General features: G+C 37.6%; 6 non-coding genes across 6 annotated transcripts; all 6 read left to right on the forward strand.

Moving 5' to 3' along the window:
- The first annotated feature begins 6957 nt into the window (after positions 1–6957).
- On the forward strand, positions 6958–7030 carry trnak-uuu (transfer RNA lysine (anticodon UUU)). Its single transcript has one exon. It is a non-coding gene; the product is annotated as a tRNA-Lys (tRNA).
- Positions 7031–8758: 1728 nt separating this feature from the next.
- Positions 8759–8831, forward strand: trnak-uuu (transfer RNA lysine (anticodon UUU)). The gene has a single exon. It is a non-coding gene; the product is annotated as a tRNA-Lys (tRNA).
- A 1717-nt stretch (positions 8832–10548) lies between these two features.
- On the forward strand, positions 10549–10621 carry trnak-uuu (transfer RNA lysine (anticodon UUU)). The gene has a single exon. It is a non-coding gene; the product is annotated as a tRNA-Lys (tRNA).
- A 1717-nt stretch (positions 10622–12338) lies between these two features.
- Positions 12339–12411, forward strand: trnak-uuu (transfer RNA lysine (anticodon UUU)). The gene has a single exon. It is a non-coding gene; the product is annotated as a tRNA-Lys (tRNA).
- A 1730-nt stretch (positions 12412–14141) lies between these two features.
- Positions 14142–14214, forward strand: trnak-uuu (transfer RNA lysine (anticodon UUU)). Its single transcript has one exon. It is a non-coding gene; the product is annotated as a tRNA-Lys (tRNA).
- Positions 14215–15944: 1730 nt separating this feature from the next.
- On the forward strand, positions 15945–16017 carry trnak-uuu (transfer RNA lysine (anticodon UUU)). The gene has a single exon. It is a non-coding gene; the product is annotated as a tRNA-Lys (tRNA).
- Positions 16018–16227: the final 210 nt, after the last annotated feature.

Raw genomic sequence — 16227 nt, forward strand, 5'->3', positions numbered from 1 at the left:
CTATTAACTTGCAATGTAACAGTCACTTGCTACACAATATCACATTGCAATATAATATCACTTTGCAATATGATCGTCATTTGTAATGCCGTAGAATTTTGCAATGGAATAGCGCGTTGCAAAATAGTAGTAATTTGCAATGCAATAGCACATTGCAAATTAGTATCACTTTACAATATAATTGCCATTTGAAATGCAATAGGACATTGCAATGTAATTTTAGCTTGCAATATTATATTGATTTGCAATGCAATAGGATATTGCAATGGAATATCACTTTGCAACATAGTAGACATTTTCAATGCAACAGAACATTGTAATTGATTATCACTGCAATATAATTGTCCTTTGAACTGCAATTAACATTGAAAAGGAATATCACTTTGCAATATAATTGTCATTTGCAATGCAATCAAATATAGCAATGTAATATAACTTTGAAATGGAATAGTGATTGCAATGCAATGATCATTGCAATGGAATATCAGTTTGCAATACAATAGTCCTTTGCAATGTAATAGAAAATTACAAATCAATGTCGCTCTGACTTCTGACCATCGTTTGCAATGCAGTAGAATATTGCAATGGAATATCACTTTGCAATATAATTGTCATTTGCACTGCAATAGCACATTGAAATGGAATATCACTTTTCAATATAATAGTCATTTGCAAAGCAACATGACATTGCAATGGACTAGTAACTTGCAATATAATAGTCATTTGCAAAACAATATCACATGGCAGTATAATATCGCTTTTATAATATGATCGTCATTTGCAATTTAGTAGAACATTGCAATTGATTAGTGCATTGCAAAATAATAGTAATTTGCAATGCAATAGCACCTTGCAATGGAGTATCACTTTACAATATAATTGTCATTTGAAATGCAACAGAAGATTGCAATGGAAATATAACGTTGTAATATATTTGTCCTTTTACACTGCAATAGAACATTGCAATGGAATATCACTTTGCAATATATTAGACATTGCAATGCAATGGAACATTGCAATGGCATTTCAGTTTGCAATATAATAGTCCTTTGCAATGTAATAGTAAATCACAATTTAATTTCGGTTTGACTTCTGATCATCATTTGCAATGCAATAGGTCTCTGCAATTGCACCTCACTTTGCATTGTAGCAGTCATTTGCAATGCAATTGCACATTGCAATGGAATATCACTGCAATATAATCGTCATTTGCAGTGCAGTAGAACATTGCAGTGGAATATCAATTTGCAATATTACATTAATTTACAATGCAATGTCACATTGCAATGGTATATAACTTTGCAATATAATTGACATTTGCAATGCAATAGCACCTTACACTGGAGTATCACTTTGCAATATACTCTTCATTTGCAATGCAATAGAGGTAAGAAATGAAGTATCACTTTGCAATATAATAGTCATCACAATGCAATGGAACATTGCAAAGGAATATTACTTTGCAATATAATAGTCATTGCAGTGCAATGGAACATTGCACTGGAATATCAGTTTGAAATATAATAGTCATTTTCAATGTAATACAAAATTACAATTTAATGTCCCTTTGACTTCTGGGCATCATTTGCAATGCAATAGGACCTTGCATTTCAACCTCACTTTGCATTGTAGCAGTCATTTGCAATGCAATTGCACATTGCAATGGCATATCACTGCAATATAATCGTCATTTGCAATGCAATAGAACATTGCAGTGGAATATCAATTTCCAATATAACATTAATTTACAATGCAATGGCACATTGCAATGGAATATCACTTTGCAATATAATTGACATTTGCAATGCAATAAAACATTGCACTGGAGTATGACTTTGCAATATATTCTTCATTTATAATGCAATAGAAGTTTGGAATGCAGTATCACTTTGCAATATAATAGTCATTGCAATTCAATGGAACATTGCAATGGAATCTTACTTTGCAATATAATACTCATTGCAATGCATTGGAACATTGTACTGGAATATCAGTTTGAAATATAATAGTCATTTGCAATACAGTATAACATTGCAATTGAATATAACTTCACCATATAATCATCATTTGCAATACAATAGCACGATGCAAAAGAATATCACGTTGCAATATAATAGTGATTTGCAATGCAATATGACATTGCAATGGACTAGTAACTTGCAATATAATAGTCATTTGCAAAACAATATCACATGGCAATATAACATTGCCTTGCAATATGATTGTCATTTGCAATGCAGTAGAACATTGCAATTGATTAGCGTGTTGCAAAATAATAGTAATTTGCAATACAACAGCTCATTGCAATGGAGTATCACTTTAAAATATAATTGTCATTTGAAATGCAACCAAACATTGCAATGGAAATATAACTTGCGATATAATATTCATTTTCAATGCAATATGACGTTGCAGTGGAACTTCCTTTTGCAACATAGTATTCATTTGCAATGCCACAGAATATTGGAATTGATTATCACTGCAATATAATTGTCATTTGCACTTCAATAGAACATTGCAATGGAATAACACATTGCAATAAAATAGTCATTGCAATGGAATATCAGTTTGCAATATAATAGTCATTTGCAATGTAATAGAAAATTACAATTTAATAGCGCTTTGACTTCTGTTCGTGATTTGCAATGCAATAGGACTATGCAATTGAACCTCACTTTGCATTGTAGCAGTCATTTGCAATGCAATTGCACATTGCAATGGAATATAACTGCAATATAATCGTCATTTGCAATGCAATAGAACATTGCAGTGGAATATCAATTTCCAATGTAACATTAATTTAAAATGCAATGGCACATTGCAATGGAATAGCACTTTGCAATATAATTGACATTTGCAATGCAACAGAACATTGAACTTGAGTAACATTTTGCAATATACTCTTCATTTGCAATGCAATAGATGTTTGGAATGAAGTATCACTTTGCAATATAATAGTCATTGAAATACAATGGAACATTGCAATGGAATATTACTTTGCAATATAATAGTCATTGCAATACAATGGAACATTGCACTGGAATATCAGTTTGAAATTTAATAGTCATTTGCAATGCAATAGCACATTGCATTGGAATATCACTTTGCAATATAATAAAGATTTGCAGTGCAATATGACATTGCAATGGACTAGTAACTTGCAATATAATTGGCATTTGCAAAAGAATATCACATGGCAACATAATATCGCTTTGCAATATGGTAGTCATTTGCAATGCTTTAGAACATTGCAATTGATTAGCGCGTTGCAAAATAATAGTAATTTTCAATGAACAGCACATTGCAATGGAGTATCACTTTACAATATAATTGTCATTTGAAATGCAACAGAACATTGCAATGGAAATATAACTTGAAATATTACATTCATTTGCAATGCAATAGGACGTTGCAGTGGAATATCCCTTTGCCACATTGCAGTCATTTGCAAAGCAATAGAAAATTGTAATGGATTATCACTGAAATATCATCGTCATTTGCAACACAATAGAATATTGCAATGGAATATCACTTTGCAACATAAAAGTCATAGCAATGCAATGGAATTTTGCTATATAATATCAGTTTGTAAGATAATAGTCATTTCAATGCAATAGAGCATTGCAATGGAATATTATTTTGCAACATAACATTTATTGCAATGCAATGAAACATTGCATTGGAATATTAATTTGCAATGGAATAGTAATTTGCAATGCAACAGAACATTGCAATGGAATAAGACATTCCAATGGAATATCACTTTGCAACTTAATGTTCATTGGCAATGTAACAGAACATTGCAATGGAATAGCACTTCAATATAATCGTCATTTGCAATGCAATAGAGCATTGGAATGGAATATCACTTTGCAATATAATGGTTATTTGCAATCCAATATGACATTGCAATGGTCTTTTAACTTGAAATAAATTAATCATTTGCAGAACAAAATCACATTGCAATATAATATCGCTTTGCAACATGATCGTCATTTGCAATGCAGAACATTGCAAAGGATTATCATGTTGCAAAATATCAGTAATCTGCAATGCCGTAGCACATTGCAATGGAGTATCACTTTACAATATAATTGTCATTTGAAGTGCAATAGAAGATTGCAATGGAATTTTAACTTGCAATATTATGTTAATTTGCAATGCAATAAGGCGTTGCAATGGAATATCACTTTGCAACAAAGTTGTCATTTGTAATGCAACAGAACATTGTAATGGATTATCCCTGCAATATAATCATCATTTGCAATGCAATAGAGCATTGCAATGGAAAGCACTTTGCCAAACAATCGTCATTTGCAATGCAAACAAACATTGTAATGAAATATAACTTTGCAATAGAATAGTCATTGCAATACAATGGAGCATTGCAATGGAATATCACTTTGCTATATAATAGTCATTGCAATGCAATAGAATATTGCAGTGAAATATCACTGCAATATAATAGTAATTAGCAATGCAATAGCACATTGCAATGGAATATCAACTCGCAATATGATAATCATTTGCAATTCAATAGCACATTGCAATGAAATATCACTTTTCCATATAATTAAAATGCAATACAATAGCACATTGCAATGGACTTTATCAAATGTCTTTTGCTCCATGTCCACAAGCTAATAATAATTTGTGAACTGGGACTCATAAACCTCTTTGCTCCTCAACAGTTAATAGCTTCCCATTATTTAGAAAATACTCAGAACTATCTCACTTTGTTCCAAAGTGGCTGGTGTCAAACTTGCGTACATTGAACTCGATTTGCCTTTGTTTTGCCGGCTTACTGTGTCTTTGGTTACCTCCATTTCCCAACTGCACGACGAGCGGACCGTCTAACTTAGTGCGATCTTCAAAATATAATCTACAGTGCTCCATTGCTTCATCCAAGTCAGTCATAAATACGGTGAACAGTTGATGATCTAAGACAGAGATCTGGGGGACGGCACTTGTCACATCTGACTCCGCTGTTAACGAGCATGTCTTTTGTGGGTGGGTTAATATTTCTGAAGTGATGGTGGTCTGAGGCAGTCAATCATGAATTTGTGGGAAAAGTGTGCTGTGCAGGCTGGATTATGGACAAGTAAATTGAATTTGTCGGAGATGCAATGATGCACTGCAGCCAATGAAAGTACTATTGTGCGCTTTGAATTGCAAGAGCCCCGATAGCTCAGTCGGTAAAGCATCAGACTTTTAATTTCAGGGTTCAAGTCCCTGTTTGGGCACTGCTATTAAATCGCAATACTCAACTTTACTCTCGTACTTTGATCATTTAACAAAGAAAATAACAGCAGGAGCAAGCCATTTCATGCCTGGAGCCTTTCTGCCGTTTATCATCGATCGATGTTCCTTTGCTCCAGATCCCTTAATACCTTTGGTTAACAAACATCTCTCAATCTCAAGTTTAAAATTGACAATTGGCCCAGCTTTATTTGCTGTTTGCGGAAGTGTGTTACAAATTTGTGTCACACAAACTTCTCTCCTGAAACGCTTGGATCTAATGTTGAGGCTGTGGCCCCTTCTCCCAGATGGGTCAATCATCAGAAATAGCTTCTCGCTATCTACACGAGCATTTCCTCTTAATACCGTGAATACTTCAATCAAATCACCACTTAAGCTTCTAAATTCCAGGAAAAAAACCCGTGTTTGTGCAATATCCCGTTGTAATTTGTCCCTTGGACTCTATGTCTCCTTCACTTTTTAAGCCGAAAAATACATTCCCAAGCTGTGATGCCGAGAATTGAACACAGTACCGCAGCTGTGGCCTAACCAGTGTTTGAATAGTTGTGGCATCATTTCACCCTCTTATATTGTAATCCTACAGATATAAGTATCACGTTTCAATTAGCTTTTCGATTCATTTCTGTACCTGTCCATGACCATTTAATGATATATGTACAGGGACACAAGTCTATTTGAATATCAATTGTTTCCACCTTAACATTATAAGGAGTGTATTCTAAATACTCCTATAAAGATCGGTAGTGGATCACGTCACACTTGCTAATATTTAAATCAATTTGACAGAAAATTACACATTCGCTTAATCTATGAATATCTGGTCAAATGTCTTGTTTCCATCTCAACTGATTATAATGCCGCCTATCTTTTTTGTCATCCTCAAACTTGGATGTGTGGCTCTCAATCACATCCACTAAGTCGTTAATGAAATCGGTGATTAGTTGAGTTCCCAAAAGTGATCAATCAGAGACACCACTCGTCATAATCTGCCAATTAGTGTACCTGATCATCATCTGCAAACTTTGTCTCCTGCCGTGCCACCAATTTCCTAACCAGGTTAATAATTTGCCTTCAATTACATGCGTTTCAAATTTGGCCCAATGTCCCATATGCGGGACTTTTTCAAATGTCTTTGCTTCATGTCTACAAGCAAATAATAATTTGTGAACTGGGACTCATAAACCTCTTTGCTCCTCAACAGTTAATAGCTTCCCATTATTTAGAATATACTCAGAATTATATTACTTTGTTCCAAAGTGGCTGGTGTCACACTTGCGTACATTGAACTCGATTTGCCTTTGTTTTGCCGGCTTACTGTGTCTGTCTCTGTCCCTCTGGTTACCTCCATTTCCCAACTGCACTACAAGCGGACCGTCTAACTTAGTGCGATCTTCAAAATATGATGTACAGTGCTCCATTGCTCCATCCAACTCAGTCATAAATACGGTGAACAGTTGATGATCTAATACAGATATCTGGGGGACGGCACTTGTCACATCTGACTCCGCTGCTAACGAGCGTGTCTTTTGTGGGTGGCTTAATATTTCTGAAGTGATGGTGGTCTGAGGCAGTCAATCCGGATTTGTGGGGGAAATGTGCTGTACAGGTTGTATTATGGACAAGTAAATTGAATTTGTCGGAGATGCAATGATGCACTGCAGCCAATGAAAGTACTTTTGTGAGATTGGCTTTGCAAGAGCCCGGATAGCTCAATCGGTAGAGCATCAGACTTTTAATCTGAGGGTCCAGGGTTCAAGTCCCTGTTCGGGCGTTGCTTTTAAATCGCGAGACTCAACTTTACATTCGCACTTTGATCATTTAACAAAGAAAATAACAACAGCAGCAGGCCATTTCATGCCTGGAGCCTTTCTGCCTTTTAATTAAATCATCGATCGATATCCGTTTGCAATCCTTTGCTCCAGATCCCTTAATACCTTTGGTTAACAAACATCTCTCAATCACAAGTTTAAAATTGACAATTGTCCAGCTATAATTGCTGTTTGCGGAAGTGTGTTACAAATTTCTGTCACACAAACTTCTATCCTGAAACGCTTGGATCTAATGTTGAGGCTATGGCCCCTTCTCCCAGATGGGTCAATTATCAGAAATAGCTTCTCGCTATCAACACTAGCATTTCCTCTTAATATCGTGAATACTTCAATCAAATCACCTCTTAAGCTTTAAATTCCAGGAAAAAAAACCGAGTTTGTGCAATATCCCGTTGTAATTTGTCCCTTGGACTCTATGTCTCCTTCACTTTTTAAGCCTAATAATACATTCCCAAGCTGTGATGCCGAGAATTGAACACAGTACCGCAGCTGTGGCCTAACCAGTGCTTTGTATAGCTGTGGCATTTTTTCACCCTCTTATATTGTAATCCTACAGATATAAGTATCACTTTTCAATTAGCTTTTTGATTCATTTCTGTACCTGTCCATGACCATTTAATGATATATGTACAGGGACACAAGTCTATTTGAATATCAACTGTTTCCAGCTTAACATTATAAGGAGTGTATTCTAAATACTCCTATAAAGATCGGTAGTGGATCACGTCACACTTGCTAATAATTAAATCAATTTGACAGAAAATTACACATTCACTTAATCTATGAATATCTGGTCAAATGTCTTGTTTCCATCTCAACTGATTATAATGCCGCCTATCTTTTTTTCATCCTCAAACTTGGATGTGTGGCTCTCAATCACATCCACTAAGTCGTTAATGAAATCGGTGATTAGTTGAGTTCCCAAAAGTGATCAATCAGAGACACCACTCGTCATAATCTGCCAATTAGTGTACCTGATCATCATCTGCAAACTTTGTCTCCTGCCGTGCCACCAATTTCCTAACCAGGTTAATAATTTGCCTTCAATTACATGCGTTTCAAATTTGGCCCAATGTCCCATATGCGGGACTTTTTGAAATGTCTTTGCTTCATGTCTACAAGCAAATAATAATTTGTGAACTGGGACTCATAAACCTCTTTGCTCCTCAACAGTTAATAGCTTCCCATTATTTAGAAAATACTCAGAACTATATTACTTTGTTCCAAAGTGGCTGGTGTCACACTTGCGTACATTGAACTCGATTTGCCTTTGTTTTGCCGGCTTACTGTGTCTGTCTCTGTCCCTTTGGTTACCTCCATTTCCCAACTGCACTACAAGCGGACCGTCTAACTTAGTGCGATCTTCAAAATATGATGTACAGTGCTCCATTGCTCCATCCAACTCAGTCATAAATACGGTGAACAGTTGATGATCTAATACAGATATCTGGGGGACGGCACTTGTCACATCTGACTCCGCTGCTAACGAGCGTGTCTTTTGTGGGTGGCTTAATATTTCTGAAGTGATGGTGGTCTGAGGCAGTCAATCCGGATTTGTGGGGGAAATGTGCTGTACAGGTTGTATTATGGACAAGTAAATTGAATTTGTCGGAGATGCAATGATGCACTGCAGCCAATGAAAGTACTTTTGTGAGATTGGCTTTGCAAGAGCCCGGATAGCTCAATCGGTAGAGCATCAGACTTTTAATCTGAGGGTCCAGGGTTCAAGTCCCTGTTCGGGCGTTGCTTTTAAATCGCGAGACTCAACTTTACATTCGCACTTTGATCATTTAACAACAGCAGCAAGCCATTTCATGCCTGGAGCCTTTCTGCCATTTAATTAAATCATCGATCGATATCCGTTTGCAATCCTTTGCTCCAGATCCCTTAATACCTTTGGTTAACAAACATCTCTCAATCACAAGTTTAAAATTGACAATTGGCCCAGCAAAAATTGCTGTTTGCGGAAGTGTGTTACAAATTTCTGTCACACAAACTTCTATCCTGAAACGCTTGGATCTAATGTTGAGGCTATGGCCCCTTCTCCCAGAAGGGTCAATTATCAGAAATAGCTTCTCGCTATCTACACTAGCATTTCCTCTTAATATCGTGAATACTTCAATCAAATCACCACTTAAGCTTTAAATTCCAGGAAAAAAAACCGAGTTTGTGCAATATCCCGTTGTAATTTGTCCCTTGGACTCTATGTCTCCTTCACTTTTTAAGCCTAATAATACATTCCCAAGCTGTGATGCCGAGAATTGAACACAGTACCGCAGCTGTGGCCTAATCAGTGCTTTGTATAGCTGTGGCATTTTTTCACCCTCTTATATTGTAATCCTACAGATATAAGTATCACTTTTCAATTAGCTTTTTGATTCATTTCTGTACCTGTCCATGACCATTTAATGATATATGTACAGGGACACAAGTCTATTTGAATATCAACTGTTTCCAGCTTAACATTATAAGGAGTGTATTCTAAATACTCCTATAAAGATCGGTAGTGGATCACGTCACACTTGCTAATATTTAAATAAATTTGACAGAAAATTACACATTCACTTAATCTATGAATATCTGGTCAAATGTCTTGTTTCCATCTCAACTGATTATAATGCCGCCTATCTTTTTTTCATCCTCAAACTTGGATGTGTGGCTCTCAATCACATCCACTAAGTCGTTAATGAAATCGGTGATTAGTTGAGTTCCCAAAAGTGATCAATCAGAGACACCACTCGTCATAATCTGCCAATTAGTGTACCTGATCATCATCTGCAAACTTTGTCTCCTGCCGTGCCACCAATTTCCTAACCAGGTTAATAATTTGCCTTCAATTACATGCGTTTCAAATTTGGCCCAATGTCCCATATGCGGGACTTTTTGAAATGTCTTTGCTTCATGTCTACAAGCAAATAATAATTTGTGAACTGGGACTCATAAACCTCTTTGCTCCTCAACAGTTAATAGCTTCCCATTATTTAGAAAATACTCAGAGCTATATTACTTTGTTCCAAAGTGGCTGGTGTCACACTTGCGTACATTGAACTCGATTTGCCTTTGTTTTGCCGGCTTACAGTGTCTGTCTCTGTCCCTTTGGTTACCTCCATTTCCCAACTGCACTACAAGCGGACCGTCTAACTTAGTGCGATCTTCAAAATATGATGTACAGTGCTCCATTGCTCCATCCAACTCAGTCATAAATACGGTGAACAGTTGATGATCTAATACAGATATCTGGGGGACGGCACTTGTCACATCTGACTCCGCTGCTAACGAGCGTGTCTTTTGTGGGTGGCTTAATATTTCTGAAGTGATGGTGGTCTGAGGCAGTCAATCCGGATTTGTGGGGGAAATGTGCTGTACAGGTTGTATTATGGACAAGTAAATTGAATTTGTCGGAGATGCAATGATGCACTGCAGCCAATGAAAGTACTTTTGTGAAGTTGGCTTTGCAAGAGCCCGGATAGCTCAATCGGTAGAGCATCAGACTTTTAATCTGAGGGTCCAGGGTTCAAGTCCCTGTTCGGGCGTTGCTTTTAAATCGCGAGACTCAACTTTACATTCGCACTTTGATCATTTAACAACAGCAGCAAGCCATTTCATGCCTGGAGCCTTTCTGCCATTTAATTAAATCATCGATCGATATCCGTTTGCAATCCTTTGCTCCAGATCCCTTAATACCTTTGGTTAACAAACATCTCTCAATCACAAGTTTAAAATTGACAATTGGCCCAGCAAAAATTGCTGTTTGCGGAAGTGTGTTACAAATTTCTGTCACACAAACTTCTATCCTGAAACGCTTGGATCTAATGTTGAGGCTATGGCCCCTTCTCCCAGAAGGGTCAATTATCAGAAATAGCTTCTCGCTATCTACACTAGCATTTCCTCTTAATATCGTGAATACTTCAATCAAATCACCACTTAAGCTTTAAATTCCAGGAAAAAAAACCGAGTTTGTGCAATATCCCGTTGTAATTTGTCCCTTGGACTCTATGTCTCCTTCACTTTTTAAGCCTAATAATACATTCCCAAGCTGTGATGCCGAGAATTGAACACAGTACCGCAGCTGTGGCCTAATCAGTGCTTTGTATAGCTGTGGCATTTTTTCACCCTCTTATATTGTAATCCTACAGATATAAGTATCACTTTTCAATTAGCTTTTTGATTCATTTCTGTACCTGTCCATGACCATTTAATGATATATGTACAGGGACACAAGTCTATTTGAATATCAACTGTTTCCAGCTTAACATTATAAGGAGTGTATTCTAAATACTCCTATAAAGATCGGTAGTGGATCACGTCACACTTGCTAATATTTAAATAAATTTGACAGAAAATTACACATTCACTTAATCTATGAATATCTGGTCAAATGTCTTGTTTCCATCTCAACTGATTATAATGCCGCCTATCTTTTTTTCATCCTCAAACTTGGATGTGTGGCTCTCAATCACATCCACTAAGTCGTTAATGAAATCGGTGATTAGTTGAGTTCCCAAAAGTGATCAATCAGAGACACCACTCGTCATAATCTGCCAATTAGTGTACCTGATCATCATCTGCAAACTTTGTCTCCTGCCGTGCCACCAATTTCCTAACCAGGTTAATAATTTGCCTTCAATTACATGCGTTTCAAATTTGGCCCAATGTCCCATATGCGGGACTTTTTGAAATGTCTTTGCTTCATGTCTACAAGCAAATAATAATTTGTGAACTGGGACTCATAAACCTCTTTGCTCCTCAACAGTTAATAGCTTCCCATTATTTAGAAAATACTCAGAGCTATATTACTTTGTTCCAAAGTGGCTGGTGTCACACTTGCGTACATTGAACTCGATTTGCCTTTGTTTTGCCGGCTTACAGTGTCTGTCTCTGTCCCTTTGGTTACCTCCATTTCCCAACTGCACTACAAGCGGACCGTCTAACTTAGTGCGATCTTCAAAATATGATGTACAGTGCTCCATTGCTCCATCCAACTCAGTCATAAATACGGTGAACAGTTGATGATCTAATACAGATATCTGGGGGACGGCACTTGTCACATCTGACTCCGCTGCTAACGAGCGTGTCTTTTGTGGGTGGCTTAATATTTCTGAAGTGATGGTGGTCTGAGGCAGTCAATCCGGATTTGTGGGGGAAATGTGCTGTACAGGTTGTATTATGGACAAGTAAATTGAATTTGTCGGAGATGCAATGATGCACTGCAGCCAATGAAAGTACTTTTGTGAAGTTGGCTTTGCAAGAGCCCGGATAGCTCAATCGGTAGAGCATCAGACTTTTAATCTGAGGGTCCAGGGTTCAAGTCCCTGTTCGGGCGCTGCTTTTAAATCGCGAGACTCAACTTTACATTCGCACTTTGATGATTTAACAAAGAAAATAACAACAGCAGCAGGCCATTTCATGCCTGGAGCCTTTCTGCCATTTAATTAAATCATCGATCGATATCCGTGTGCAATCCTTTGCTCCAGATCCCTTAATACCTTTGGTTAACAAACATCTCTCAATCACAAGTTTAAAATTGACAATTGGCCCAGCTATAATTGCTGTTTGCGGAAGTGTGTTACAAATTTCTGTCACACAAACTTCTATCCTGAAACGCTTGGATCTAATGTTGAGGCTATGGCCCCTTCTCCCAGATGGGTCAATCATCAGAAATAGCTTCTCGCTATCTGCACCAGCATTTCCTCTTAATATCGTGAATACTTCAATCAAATCACCACTTAAGCTTTAAATTCCAGGAAAAAAAACCGAGTTTGTGCAATATCCCGTTGTAATTTGTCCCTTGGACTCTATGTCTCCTTCACTTTTTAAGCCTAATAATACATTCCCAAGCTGTGATGCCGAGAATTGAACACAGTACCGCAGCTGTGGCCTAACCAGTGCTTTGTATAGCTGTGGCATCATTTCACCCTCTTATATTGTAATCCTACAGATATAAGTATCACTTTTCAATTAGCTTTTTGATTCATTTCTGTACCTGTCCATGACCATTTAATGATATATGTACAGGGACACAAGTCTATTTGGATATCAACTGTTTCCAGCTTAACATTATAAGGAGTGTATTCTAAATACTCCTATAAAGATCGGTAGTGGATCACGTCACACTTGCTAATATTTAAATCAATTTGCCAGAAAATTACACATTCACTTACTCTATGAATATCTGGTCAAATATCTTGTTTCCATCTCAACTGATTATAATGCCGCCTATCTTTTTTGTCATCCTCAAACTTGGATGTGTGGCTCTCAATCACATCCACTAAGTCGTTAATGAAATCGGTGATTAGTTGAGTTCCCAAAAGTGATCAATCAGAGACACCACTCGTCATAATCTGCCAATTAGTGTACCTGATCATCATCTGCAAACTTTGTCTCCTGCCGTGCCACCAATTCCCTAACCAGGTTAATAATTTGCCTTCAATTACATGCGTTTCAAATTTGGCCCAATGTCCCATATGCGGGACTATTTCAAATGTCTTTGCTTCATGTCTACAAGCAAATAATAATTTGTGAACTGGGACTCATAAACCTCTTTGCTCCTCAACAGTTAATAGCTTCCCATTATTTAGAAAATACTCAGAACTGTATTACTTTGTTCCAAAGTGGCTGGTGTCACACTTGCGTACATTGAACTCGATTTGCCTTTGTTTTGCCGGCTTACTGTGTCTGTCTCTGTCCCTTTGGTTACCTCCATTTCCCAACTGCACTACAAGCGGACCGTCTAACTTAGTGCGATTTTCAAAATATGATGTACAGTGCTCCATTGCTCCATCCAACTCAGTCATAAATACGGTGAACAGTTGATGATCTAATACAGATATCTGGGGGACGGCACTTGTCACATCTGACTCCGCTGCTAACGAGCGTGTCTTTTGTGGGTGGCTTAATATTTCTGAAGTGATGGTGGTCTGAGGCAGTCAATCCGGATTTGTGGGGGAAATGTGCTGTACAGGTTGTTTTATGGACAAGTAAATTGAATTTGTCGGAGATGCAATGATGCACTGCAGCCAATGAAAGTACTTTTGTGAAGTTGGCTTTGCAAGAGCCCGGATAGCTCAATCGGTAGAGCATCAGACTTTTAATCTGAGGGTCCAGGGTTCAAGTCCCTGTTCGGGCGCTGCTTTTAAATCGCGAGACTCAACTTTACATTCGCACTTTGATGTTTTAACAAAGAAAATAACAACAGCAGCAGGCCATTTCATGCCTGGAGCCTTTCTGCCATTTAATTAAATCATCGATCGATATCCGTGTGCAATCCTTTGCTCCAGATCCCTTAATACCTTTGGTTAACAAACATCTCTCAATCACAAGTTTAAAATTGACAATTGGCCCAGCTATAATTGCTGTTTGCGGAAGTGTGTTACAAATTTCTGTCACACAAACTTCTATCCTGAAACGCTTGGATCTAATGTTGAGGCTATGGCCCCTTCTCCCAGATGGGTCAATCATCAGAAATAGCTTCTCGCTATCTGCACCAGCATTTCCTCTTAATATCGTGAATACTTCAATCAAATCACCACTTAAGCTTTAAATTCCAGGAAAAAAAACCGAGTTTGTGCAATATCCCGTTGTAATTTGTCCCTTGGACTCTATGTCTCCTTCACTTTTTAAGCCTAATAATACATTCCCAAGCTGTGATGCCGAGAATTGAACACAGTACCGCAGCTGTGGCCTAACCAGTGCTTTGTATAGCTGTGGCATCATTTCACCCTCTTATATTGTAATCCTACAGATATAAGTATCACTTTTCAATTAGCTTTTTGATTCATTTCTGTACCTGTCCATGACCATTTAATGATATATGTACAGGGACACAAGTCTATTTGGATATCAACTGTTTCCAGCTTAACATTATAAGGAGTATATTCTAAATACTCCTATAAAGATCGGTAGTGGATCACGTCACACTTGCTAATATTTAAATCAATTTGCCAGAAAATTACACATTCACTTAATCTATGAATATCTGGTCAAATATCTTGTTTCCATCTCAACTGATTATAATGCCGCCTATCTTTTTTGTCATCCTCAAACTTGGATGTGTGGCTCTCAATCACATCCACTAAGTCGTTAATGAAATCGGTGATTAGTTGAGTTCCCAAAAGTGATCAATCAGAGACACCACTCGTCATAATCTGCCAATTAGTGTACCTGATCATCATCTGCAAACTTTGTCTCCTGCCGTGCCACCAATTTCCTAACCAGGTTAATAATTTGCCTTCAATTACATGCGTTTCAAATTTGGCCCAATGTCCCATATGCGGGACTATTTCAAATGTCTTTGCTTCATGTCTACAAGCAAATAATAATTTGTGAACTGGGACTCATAAACCTCTTTGCTCCTCAACAGTTAATAGCTTCCCATTATTTAGAAAATACTCAGAACTGTATTACTTTGTTCCAAAGTGGCTGGTGTCACACTTGCGTACATTGAACTCGATTTGCCTTTGTTTTGCCGGCTTACTGTGTCTGTCTCTGTCCCTTTGGTTACCTCCATTTCCCAACTGCACTACAAGCGGACCGTCTAACTTAGTGCGATCTTCAAAATATGATGTACAGTGCTCCATTGCTCCATCCAACTCAGTCATAAATACGGTGAACAGTTGATGATCTAATACAGATATCTGGGGGACGGCACTTGTCACATCTGACTCCGCTGCTAACGAGCGTGTCTTTTGTGGGTGGCTTAATATTTCTGAAGTGATGGTGGTCTGAGGCAGTCAATCCGGATTTGTGGGGGAAATGTGCTGTACAGGTTGTATTATGGACAAGTAAATTGAATTTGTCGGAGATGCAATGATGCACTGCAGCCAATGAAAGTACTTTTGTGAAGTTGGCTTTGCAAGAGCCCGGATAGCTCAATCGGTAGAGCATCAGACTTTTAATCTGAGGGTCCAGGGTTCAAGTCCCTGTTCGGGCGCTGCTTTTAAATCGCGAGACTCAACTTTACATTCGCACTTTGATGATTTAACAAAGAAAATAACAACAGCAGCAGGCCATTTCATGCCTGGAGCCTTTCTGCCATTTAATTAAATCATCGATCGATATCCATGTGCAATCCTTTGCTCCAGATCCCTTAATACCTTTGGTTAACAAACATCTCTCAATCACAAGTTTAAAATTGACAATT

The sequence above is a fragment of the Somniosus microcephalus genome, unplaced genomic scaffold (assembly GCF_052327205.1).
Source record: "Somniosus microcephalus isolate GS21.2 unplaced genomic scaffold, FLI_Smic_1.0 unresolved_chr7, whole genome shotgun sequence".
Lineage (NCBI taxonomy): Eukaryota > Metazoa > Chordata > Chondrichthyes > Squaliformes > Somniosidae > Somniosus > Somniosus microcephalus.